At 41.5% G+C, this 12,764-nt stretch overlaps 1 protein-coding gene across 4 annotated transcripts in view; it reads right to left on the bottom strand.

The window, feature by feature from the left end:
* Positions 1 to 12,764, bottom strand: part of akt3 (AKT serine/threonine kinase 3) — a 340,627-nt gene that overhangs the window by 202,055 nt on the left and 125,808 nt on the right. The window lies entirely within an intron of this gene.

Below are 12,764 nucleotides of genomic sequence, written 5' to 3' on the forward strand. Positions count from 1 at the left end.
TGAACCTATGTCATTCGGTCCTCGATTCCCCTGCTCTGGGCAGGAGACTCTGTGCATCTACCCGATCTATTCCTCTCATGATTTTGTACACCTTTATAAGATCACCCTTCATCCTCCTGCGCTCCATCGAATAGAGACCCAGCCCACTCAACCTCTCCCAATAACTCACACCCTCTAGTCCTGGCAACATCCTGGTAAATCTTTTCTGAACCCTTTCAAGCTTGACAATATCTTTCCTATAACATGCTGCCCAGAAATGAACACAATATTCTAAATGCGATCTCACCAACGTCGTATACAACTGCAACATAACCTCCCAACTTCAATACTCAATACTCTGAATGATGAAGGCCAAAATGTCAAAAGCCTTTTTGACCACCTTATCCACCTGCGACTCGACCTGCAAGGAACCATGCACCTGTACTCCTAGATCCCTCTGCTCTACAAGCATGTTGTACTATTTATCCTTAATCAGTTATCATTAATGGTAGGCCAGAGGCCTACCATTTACGTTGGACTTCCCAAAATGCAACACCTCACACTTCTCTGTACTAAATTCCATCAACCATTCCTCAGCCCACCTGGCCACTCCATCCAGATCCTGCTGCAATCGTTCACAATCATCATCACTATCTGTCACAACCATCTTCACTATCTGTCCTATTTTTCTATTTCATATTATCCAAAATCTGTTCAGAATTTCTATAATTAGTGTCAAGTTGGATTCAGATGGTTCGCTGCTACATGATTATTATGATTATTGTGTTGAACTTACATGCAAAAATAGAATTAAAATCCTTCAGTCAAATTAGGGCCACTGTAGCTCAATCCTTTGTAGGCAACCTCAAAATATTCCTGTTTACGGTTGGGATCAAATTGTCCAACAGCTCTCCCTCTTGGCTACTCATGGAATATGTTATGTTGCCTGTGAGCTAAAGAGGTGTGTTGCCTTCTGATAACTCTGCCAAGTAGTGAACACCAGCCGAACTTGCATTTAAAATATTTTCTTAGAAGAAAAGCCAATATTTAATTAAAGTAAATCTTTACTGATCATTTGCTATAAAGTAGACCTGCTGAAAGAACAAGTTCAAAATGGGTTATATAAGCATTACATTTCTTTTCAGTAACCTGCTTGATGGCAGAAGTGAAATAACTGGGATTCATTCAGTGCCCCAAATGGAAGGGACATATGGTACTCAGTGATTCAGTTCCTGAACCCTGTGGATATTGTTAGCTTGAGCATGACTCTGTGCTAAATAAGACTTTGGGATTCAAACATGGTGTTAAAAAGCCTGCAGCTGGGAGTCTTATAGTTGGTGTAAGTTTCTATCAGATCTCCAAGTTAATCTAACTGAGAAAACACAGTTTTTTTTGCCATCATTAATATTTAAGCAAACAGCCATCAAGCTGATTCAGTGGAAGGGAAAAAACACCATCACGGAGTTTGTGTTTATAATTACTAGGATCATGCCGGAAATAACATACAAACCTCCCATATGTTGTTAATACATATGATTCAATAGAATAGTTAAACATTTCCTTAGGTGGAGGGTTTGGGAGGATAGTGTGGGAAAATAAAGAAAGAGGGAAGTCCTGAAGTAGGAGCACGGTTTAAAATCAAAACTTAGAAGATTCACCAGTTATGCGAGGAAACTATTCTTAAATCGTAGTGATCTCACTTCTCACTGGTCAATTAAAAAATTATCAGATCTAAAATTCTTTGGTTTTTATTTGGGATTGGGGGTAAACAATAGTACCTGAGTGACACTGAATCACAGCAGGTAAATGAAACCCTAGTTCCATATCAGCTGTCATCAGGTTTGAAAGACACACTGGTCTACACCTGCTTCGATGCTGTAATGCACTATAGACCTGTTAGTTTGACTTCAGTGGTGGGCAAATTAATGGAAAAGATACTTAGAGATAATATATATAAGCATCTGGATAAACAGGGTCTGATTAGGAACAGTCAACATGGATTTGTGCCTGGAAGGTCATGTTTGACTAATCTTCTTGAATTTTTTGAAGAGGTTACTAGGGAAATTGACGAGGGTAAAGCAGTGGATGTTGTCTATATGGACTTTAGTAAGGCCTTTGACAAGGTTCCTCATGGAAGGTTGGTTAAGAAGGTTCAACTGTTGGGTATAAATGCAGGAGTAGCAAGATGGATTCAACAGTGGCTGAATGGGAGACGCCAGAGGGTAATGGTTGATGGCTGTTTGTCTGGTTGGAGGCAGGTGACTAGTGGGGTGCCTCAGGGATCTGTGTTGGGTCCTTTGTTGTTTGTCATGTACATCAATGATCTGGATGAAGGTGTGGTAAATTGGATTAGTAAGTATGCAGATGATACCAAGATAGGGGGTGTTGTGGATAATGAAGAGGATTTCCAAAGTCTAGAGTGATTTAGGCCATTTGGAAGAATGGGCTGAAAGATGGCAGGGAGTTTAATGCTGATAAATGTGAGGTGCTACACCTTGGCAGGACAAATCAAAATAGGACGTACATGGTAAATGGTAGGGAATTGAAGAATGCAGTTGAACAGAGGGATCTGGGAATAACCGTGCATAGTTCCTTGAAGGTGGAATCTCATATAGATAGGGTGGTAAATAAAGCTTTTGGTATGCTAGCCTTTATAAATCAGAGCATTGAGTATAGAAGCTGGGATGTAATGTTAAAATTGTACAAGGCATTGGTGAGACCAAATCTGGAGTATGGTGTACAATTTTGGTCGCCCAATTATAGGAAGGATGTCAACAAAATAGAGAGAGTACAGAGGAGATTTACTAGAATGTTGCCTGGGTTTCAACAACTAAGTTACAGAGAAAGGTAGAATAAGTTAGGTCTTTATTCTCTGGAGCGCAGAAGGTTAAGGGGGGACTTGATAGAGGTCTTTAAAATGATGAGAGGGATAGACAGAGTTGGTGGACAAGCTTTTCCCTTTGAGAATAGGGAAGATTCAAACAAGAGGACATGACTTCAGAATTAAGGGACAGAAGTTTAGGGGTAACATGAGGGGGAACTTCTTTACTCAGAGAGTGGTAGCGGCGTGGAATGAGCTTCCAGTGGAAGTGGTGGAGGCAGGTTCGTTGGTATCATTTAAAAATAAATTGGATAGGCATATGGATGAGAAGGGAATGGAGGGTTATGGTATGAGTGCAGGCAGGTGGGACTAAGGGAAAATAATTGTTCGGCACGGACTTGTAAGGCCGAGATGGCCTGTTTCCGTGCTGTAATTGTTATATGGTTATAAGTCTCTCGCTGGTGAACAGTGTGAGGGGGGAGAGGCAGTCGGGACGAGGACGAACCGCAGAGAGATGGCGGGTCGAGAACGGACCATGGAGAGGCAGTCAGGCTGCCGAGAACGAGGAGGGACCCAGCTAGGGGGGCACAGAGAACAAGGAGGGTCCCGGCGAGACTCAGTACTTTTCCAGTACCCTCACGGTAGGGGGAGGCTGCTGAGAACAAAGAGGGTCCAGGCGAGACTCTGAGTACTTTTCTAACTTTGTTGATGCCAGATACGTGGCGACTCTTGGCGTACTTTGTGCATTGTGTTGAAAAACAAAGAATTTCACTGTACCAAAATACATGTCACAATAAAGTATAATTAAAAGTATCATTGAATCTTAGTCCTTCCAGCAGTGACTCAGATTAACATAGTCAATGTTTCCTTTAAAACTGTTTGCACTTTTGATTTAATTTGATTTAAATAGTCTTTAATTTTAAAGAATTCTAGACCAAGTGGGACCCATTGGGCCCCCTTCACCCAATGCAATATTCCACCAAACTGCCCGTCCCCCAAGGCAATATTCCACCACTGACCCATAGCCCCCAACTGTGCAGGCGCGGCTGACGGGTTCCCATTGTAACGCCAGAGATCCCCATCGTGACGCAAGTCACTGCAACCATCCCCCAACTGCGCAGGTGCGGCCGGCAAGTGGGAACGTGACTGCGACGTTTTTAAAGTTCAAAATGGCAATAGCCTGTAAAATATAAGGTCAATGTGAACGCACCTCACTCTCCCTCTTCAGTCCCCTATTCCCCTTCTCCATTATCCTTCCTCTCCCCACCCTCCTCTGCTTCCTCCCCTCACCCCCTATCCCATCCACCCCACTCTCCCTCCTCACCTCCCCCAATGTCCCCTCCCTCTCCCCTCCTCTCTCACTATCCCCCTGCTCCACCAACCCCCACAATGAAAATCAATGTTTTAAAAGAAATTACATTCTCAATGAAAATCACATTTTTTCTTTAAAATAACCTAAACACAGTGTTAGCTGTTAATGAAAACGGAAGAGCCTGATTAAAACTGAGTTTGTTTTAGAATAAAATCAATGTCAATTTTTTATGTAAATGAGATTCGGAATCTCATTGTGACGTTGAACGTGGCTGATGGGCATGGCAAGTGGAAAAGTGTTTTTTGTAAAGTTTAAAATGTCAAAAACTTGTAAAATATAACATCAATCTGAAGGGAACTTGCTACGGCACATGACAGGACAATGGTGAATAAGGTGGGCCAATAATTGTGGCGCTATCATGTACCGTTTTGGCAGAATTTGGAGAACATGCTCACACGCAAACAAACAAGATGAGAGTTTTAGCAATATATCTATATTACTAAAAGTCTGATCCTGACCACTTCCTGTTGTTCTGTATATTGATTTTAGAAAGAACGCTGCCACTTACGCCTGTGATTTTTTGGCCATCTTACTCAGAGTCCGCCTCCGCTGCGCATGAAAAATAAAAGAGTTATTAGTGTTTAAAAAATGTTGAGATTCTCTCTCCTGAAGGCCACGACCCTTCCGGAGGGACTATAAAACCCGGAAGTGTTGAGTGCCTCAGTCAGTCTCTGTAAGATGGGGGAGCGAGAGGGCCACGTCCCTCAGTCTGAGCTGTGAATAACACTCAACACATGTCTACTAAACTGTGAGTGGTTTTACTGACCTGTCAGTGCCCTTAATGTGGTTTGAAAATTTGGTTTGGAAATGCTAAAGCTGTGTTAAATTTGGTTTGGAAATGCTAAAGCTGTGTTGCCTTTGGTTTGGAAATGCTAAAGCTGTGTTGCCTTTGGTTTGGAAATGCTAAAGCTGTGTTGACTTTGGTTTGGAAATGCCAAATCTGTGTTGCCTTTGGTTTGGAAATGCTAAAGCTGTGTTGCCTTTGGTTTTAAAAATGCTAAAGCTGTGTTGCCTTTGGTTTGGAAATTCAAAAGATGTGTTGCCTTTGGTTTTAAAAATGCTAAAGCTGTGTTGCCTTTGGTTTGGAAATTCAAAAGATGTGTTGCCTATGGTTTGGAAATGCTAAAGCTGTGTTGCCTAATTAAAGTTGCCTTGCCTAATTAAAGTTGTCTTGCCTAATTAAAGTTGTCTTGCCTAATTAAAGTTGCCTTGCCTTCTATATAATTGAAAGTCTAATCCTGACCACTTCCTGTTTGCGTTTTATATTGATTTTAGAAAAAACGCTACCACGTACGGCTGTGATTTTTGGCCATCTTACTCAGAGTCCCCCTCCGCGCATCAGGTGCCAAGGTTTTTTCCATCGATGAAAAATAAAAGTTATTAGTGTTTAAAAAATGTTGAGATTCTCTCTACTGCCAATCACACCATGAAGTGTGGGCGTGGCTCAGTCTCTGCAAGATGGAGGAGGGAGAGGTCACGACTCGTTTTCTTTAGTGGCCTTGCGCCCTGCTTGAAATGGTATGAAACTGCACTTGAATTTGGTGGCCTTGCACCCTGCTTGAAATGGAATTTCAAGGAAAACCGTGAGTCAACTGCCAGCCCACCAGCCGTGAGTGAGTGAGCTACCAGCACAACAGACTGAAGTGACTGAGCCGCCAGCCTAAGAATCCATTCGGCCCACAATGTCCATACTAGCCTGCTGCAAACCAGTCCCTTCAGCCCACAACACCCATACTAGCGCTCCAGAAAGCCACGGGAGACAGGAGGGGGTGTGAGGAGGGGGGAGAGTGGAGGGGGGCAGGAGGGGGGGAGGAGGTGGGGGGAGGAGGGGGGAGAGAAGGGGAGGGGGGACGATGGGAGTGGGGGAGAGGAGAGGAGGGGGAGAGGAGAGGAGAGGAGGGGGAGAGAGGAGGGGGAGAGCAGGGGGGAGAGGAGGGGGGGAGAGATGGTGGGAGGGACGGGGAGAGGAGGAGGGGGGGAGAGGAGGAGGGGGGGTGAGAGGAGGGGGGAGAGAGACAGGCCCAGGGGGGAGAGAGAGTGGCCCAGGGGGAGAGAGAGAGAGAGAGGCCCAGGGGGGAGAGAGAGGGGCCCGGGGGGGGAGAGAGAGAGGCCCGGGGGGGGAGAGAGAGAGGCCTGGGGGGAAGAGAGGAGGGGGAGAGAGAGAGAGGTCCAGGGGGGAAGAGAGAGAGGCCCGGGGGGGAGAGAGAGGCCCGTCGTCACGGGGGAGGGCTGGTTCCTGTACGCAATACTCCCTCGCTCCCGGCTGGCGGCTCCTGGATCCCCCAAACGCACCCGTTTTGTTTTTTGTCAATGTTTTTTCAGATTCTTGCACATTGTCATTAATAACTGGAGAAATATAGCATTAATTTTTCAGATAAGGTGATTTCGGAGTCCAGGGGGAAAATCTCTAGCGGAATATGTAAAGATTTTACCGTTAGCGCGTCGTTTTTTCGAGAAGATGTGATTATACACAAACAAACACACACATCCAAGATCAGAGTGTTAATAGGTATATGATATATAGATAGCTTTTGGTTGTTAGAAAGTTCTACACCATTACACAGATTCATCACCAGTGACGAAACCAGCATTTTCAATAGAGAAACAGACATTATTTATCAGTCTAGGACCAGAGGTCATGGCCTCAGAATTAAAGGACATTCCTTTAGGAAGATAAGGAGGAATTTCTTTAGTCAGAGGGTGGTGAATCTTTGGAATTCATTGCCACAGAAGGCTGTGGAGGTCAAGTCAATGGATATTTTTAAGACAATGATAGGTAGATTCTTGAATAGAACGGGTATCCGGGGGGTTATGAGGGGAAGGCAGGAGAATGGAGTTAAGAGGGAAATAAATCAGTCATGATTGAGTGGCGGAGTAGACTTGATGGGCCGAATGGCCTAATTCTGCTGCTACCACTTATGAACATAAGCTAATAGCAAGTACAAACAGCTGGTTTCTAACTGCCAATTTCAGGACTCCAGAATCAACCAAAGCAAACTTCCTACCCCAACACGTGCTATTTAGGAAAACAGGTGTAGAGTACACTGCACCAAGATGGGTGATAGCTACTAACTTTATTTTTCATTTAATCAGAAATGAAATTGTCCTCATAAGGCTTCTTAATTATCACATGTGGCCAATGACTCATGTGGTGGCTAACAACATTTGTTTTTGATAAAAAAACATTCTTCTCCCAAAAACGATATTTTATTACATATCCATCGCTTGTATAAATTTTGAAAAAACATTACTTTTTTAATCTTTTGGATAGGAAGGGCGCTGGATTTTGAAATCTACGTCAGTGCGAAGCTAGAAATGATGAGGTGAATTACATGAATTAAAATATGTTTCAATATTAACAAAGGTGCAAGAAGAAATCCCAAATGTGTAATATAAACAAATAGCCCCCATTGACTTGCTCACACTCCCTGTACCCAAATACCAATTACATATGTCCGGCTGTAGACACAAAATGCTGGAGTAACTCAGCGGACAGACAGTCTGGAGAGAAGGAATGCGTGACGTTTTTGGGTCGAGACCCTTCTTCAGAAACTTTTCCCAGTTTCATCTCATGCTGCTTGTTTCCTTTGTCAGTTGGTTCCTCCTCTGTTCCAAGAATACATTCCTGTTCCTCACACTTCCCTTTCAAAATAAACTTCACACCATGGCTGCTGCAACTTTTTAAGTATAATTTTAATAATGAACTAAATAATTTTGACTGGTAATCTCTGACCATCCACGGGTATTCACACCTTCAAAATGAGTAGCCCCTAACTCAAATAGTTGTAGAATAAACAATGGACGTCACCCATTCCTTCTCTCCAGAGATGTTGCCTGTCCCGCTGAGTTAATCCGCATTTTGTGTCTACCTTCGATTTAACACCTATATTCGGCTGTTCAACTGGATTCCATTTAAAATATCCAGGCTTCATTATACTTACGTTTATTAAAAGAATCATAGCTATTCATGATACCCAAGGAATCAACAGACCATCATATCTGCATAAGCAGGGAAAGAGCTAACCAGATTAATCTACTTCTGAACTCTTTGTACTAAAACAATTTGTGCTTAACATTCCATAATCCTGCGCTAGTTAGTTAAATATTGGGGGAAATACCCTGAAAATACAGTGCAATCTTTGCAAATTTTTTAAGCAATTCACTAAAAACACTGTTTGAGAGTGTTCCTTATTGGTGTGTTTGCATTATACTTTTGCTTATCTGCTTAAAAATTGCAAGTTAAGAGCAAGAACTTTAATATATTAAGAAAACTGTGGAGAGGAAAGCTGATATGGTTGGTCAGGTAGACAAGCATGATTCATTTGCACACTTTCTAAGTGGGCTTCAAGGTGTCCCATTCCAGTTGCAGATCCTGATCACAACTGAGCGAAAAGAAAAACTATTTTTTCAACTCTCGAAATTCTATTAATTACTTTAAAATTATGTCCCCTAGCTCCTGACCCCACTGTTAAGTGAACGTGTCCTTCCGACGCATCTTATTTCAGTGCCTCATTTACATTTGTTTTGAACACCTAAATTAAATCTCTGCAACTTCTTGTGATCCAATGAGGAATAACTCCACAGGTCATTCTCTCCTCAACAGAACAATGCGAATGCCAATATTCTCAAAATTCATATAAAAATATCTATAGTGTTGTCATATCCTGTGATGAAATGACAGAAACATACGAGCTGTGGCCAACTAATACCTGATATGCTTTTAGAATTACTCTCTTCACTTGCAATCAATTGGCTTGTGAATAGTTTCTTATGCATCTCTAACCATCTAATCCCCCTGTTGTACTACCTTTGAATAAGCACACCTTCCTTAAGATTCATTTTATATCATTGCCTACTGTATATTCTCTCACTTTCTGTGCACTCCTTCAACATCACTTCATATTTTTGACTGAATCCAGTTGATCATCTTTTTGCCAAATCGACACGTCCTGGGGTAATTTTCTATCTTTCCTCACTGTCGACTAGTCTTTTTTTAAATCGAATCATTGATTCTACATTCAAAAACCACTGATAAAAAGCAAGGGACCTAACCCTGCTCCTCATAAAACAGTAATGCACAGAATAACTTTTACTCTTGACAGAACAATCTTTGGATCCAACATCATTTACCATTGTTATATTGCCTTTTCCAATCAGTCTGCCATGTAAAATGTCTTGCTAAAATTCGATTTAAAACACATCACATTATAATCTTAGAAAATAAATTAGCCAAGCAAACTTTCCTTTAAACTGTGACGCGATTGTGTTCGCTGAATCTGCACTTATCTTAACTGCCCACATATACTGGCCCTCAGAATTGTTTTAATTGATATTCTCACCAATGTTGATTAACAGGCCCATATCAATGTCACTAATGTTCAAAAAGTAAGAAGAGGATTGACTTAAGTATTTTCCACTCCAGTCCCTCCTGCAGCGTATCTACAACCGGGGAGGATTAGAAAATAAAAAGGGAAAAGCATATGCGTTACTTTAAAACTTCATACAATGCACGAGTAAAACTATTTTCAGAACAGAAATAAAGTAAAATCACTTATTTCCTTTCATAATCTGCACAGAGTAAATATGAATATCATGCAGAACCACGAAACAGGAGTATACAATTTGATTGCCAAAATATAGTTGATTTTATTTAAACATAAGAACCTGGACTTTCATGCATTATATGTCCTTAGGGATTTATGTAAAAGCCCATAGAAGTTACCCTTCCACTCTGAATTTTCAAAAAGTGGCACTCTCAAAATTATATCCATTCATGCACCAGGATAAAAGCACTTTATTTCACATGATAATTCCAAATTGGCATTTATTGTAGCATGTGTTTTGTTTTCTCTAAAATAAGCTTTCGAGTATCAAATGAAATAGTTGATACAATTAATGCTCTCTGTAAATGGTATTATCACTACGAGACAAAATCTGCATTATTTATTTTACAGAAAACCAGACTGTGGTTTTGAGTAACCTTTTGAAAATTATAATTTGGGGATTAGCCAGCATTTTGGCAATTTTCAAGGTCAATTTTCCAAGATTCCGAAATGGCCATTCCTAATGTACATGCTTAAATTCAGCTTACCTTCAAAAACACAAATTCCAAACAAGTAACATTATTGCAACTGAAGAAGGGTTTTGGCCCGAAACGTCGCCTATTTCCTTCGCTCCATAGATGCTGCTGCACCCGCTGAGTTTCTCCAACATTTTTGTGTACATTATTGCAACCGCTTGTTTGCATTATATTTAAAGTTCGCCATTTGTCGTCTCAATGCCAGATAACAATTTCAGTTTGAAACTAAGCTTATTTTCACATTTTGTTTTCACGGTTCACTTATATGGAAATGGAATTGTGTGTATGTCTGTAGGATATTGTCTTTGTTTGTATGGCTGTGGAAACGGAGTTTCGTTTGAGCCTCACTGAGGTTCAAATGACATGTAATAAATATTGTATTGTATTGTATTGTATTGTATTGTATTGTATATTAGGAACAAACATATGCCCAATTTCCAATTGTATCAAAAAAGATATTACTTAAGAATGGAAATACGATTTTTGTACTCATTCACAGAACTGCCGATTACTTTCATTCACCATGAGAACTGACAGACATTGCAGTTAATTTCTGTCCAGTTGTATACAATAATTGGGCAGACATTAATTGCAAAACAAAATACGCAACAGTCATTTTGAAATTTACAAGCAGTGAAGTCACTTCTTGTAAATTTTTCCTTGAAATCAGAGGTGTCCTTTAAAGAAATATGCAAGATCATTGCAATGCAAATAATTTCTATATTAACTATAAAATGTTAATAAGAAAATAAAATATGATGGGGTCGGGATACAAGTTCGAAAGACAAGCATTATCCTTATAAAGATACCAAAATACATTCTGAAGTTCCCAAGTCCATTAAAATTACATATGTATTTTTGGTCATCACACAGCATCTTTAAACATTATTTGATATTCAATGTAAAATAATTGCAACACTGAAATACTGTAAACTTTGTTGGATAAAAGAGATTATATATTGCCAGAAGTCACACCACTATAGAGCATTTTGAACCTTGTGAGTATGTTGTTTGACATCTGCACATGTTTATGCGTCTCTCGAATAAGCTCTTGAACACCCTGCTGGAGCTGTCATTTTTTTTATTCTTCCTATCTGGCAGATGGCAAGTCAACAATCGACATCAACAGCAGCAATGCCTCACCACAGAATTGCCTGCTCCTTGCGTCACAGACACGATAATAAACTCTTTGTTGTTCGGCCTCAATACAGCTGCTTAAACCACTTTGGTATGAAGCCGGTCTGCTGAAAACACAAACTCCCTTCTGTCAGGGGTTTGTTTGAAAAAAACGGCAAAATGTTAAACAACCAAAGCCACAACACAGCTGCAAACAACCAGATACTTCAAATGCTCCTCCCTAACAAAGACCCCAAAAAGGGGCTTGTCTATATCTTATGAAGCAATTAAAAAAGTATGACAGCTTGTTTTGTGTATACAACAACTGGACAGACATTAACTGCAAAACGAAATATGCACCCGTCACTTTGAAATTTGACGGAATATTTTTTTCATTCATACCCAATTTGTGTTTATATTTTCTCTACAGTCGACAATTTTTTCTAAAAATATCAAAATTTAATTTTGAAATCAAGATTTCAATCACCAGGCAATTCACCTTATTCTCGTAGTTACTTCGGATCATGACACTAAATTTAGTCAACTGGAGAAAATAAATTTGGCTCACATATAATGGCAGTTTCCACCAAGTCTGTTTTCACCTATCGTTTTGCATAAATTAATTTTCATACTGACAAATTCTAATCATGACAATTTATATCAAACTATAACAGGGCTGCCAACATTGGGTGAGAGTTGAGAGTGAGAAAGTGCGAGGGAGTGTAGCGACCTGGGGGGGCAGGGTGTTCAGGTTTTTCAGGTAGGTTTTTGCCATAGGTTACCGAACCCTGCCCTAGATGTTTGGCCTCATTGTGATTCCCCCCCCCCCCCCATGTTTTACAACCAATTCACTTGGTTAGTTCTATCTCCGTCTGCTTCATGTTGTCGGCGGCTGCACATCCAACCAAGAAAGAAGCGAAGAGAAGAGATGCGACGTCACTCACAGCCGCCAACTGACGCTCTTCCACAGACCGCACAGATCGCTCTGATGTGGCGCAATAGAGACAAACTGTGCAGACTGAAGACAACGTGAGAATTCTGTCATCAGCGTGAAAATTGGCTGAAATGCGATTGGCTCCCCCTCCCACCCTCTTTCCTCACCCTCCCTCTTTCTTCCCTTTCTCCTTTCCTTCCTTCATCCCCTTTCGACATTCCCTCCCCTTGTCTCTCTTTGCCTCCATCCCTCCCTTTTTTTCTTACCCTCTCTCTCTCTCTCTTTCCCCCCTCCCTCTCTCTCCCCGGCTGCCCAATGGGGAGTCTGGCGGGCAAGGTGTAGCGTGGATTGGCGGCGCTGGCGCTGCCGTGTGAGTTGAAGGGCAGGAGAGAGGGAGGGAGGGAGGGAGCGAGGCTCCAGCGGTGGCCGCCACTGCAGCGCTCACAGCCGGCACACAGATGCG

Source organism: Amblyraja radiata, chromosome 8 (assembly GCF_010909765.2).
Source record: "Amblyraja radiata isolate CabotCenter1 chromosome 8, sAmbRad1.1.pri, whole genome shotgun sequence".
NCBI classification, from domain to species: Eukaryota; Metazoa; Chordata; class Chondrichthyes; order Rajiformes; family Rajidae; genus Amblyraja; species Amblyraja radiata.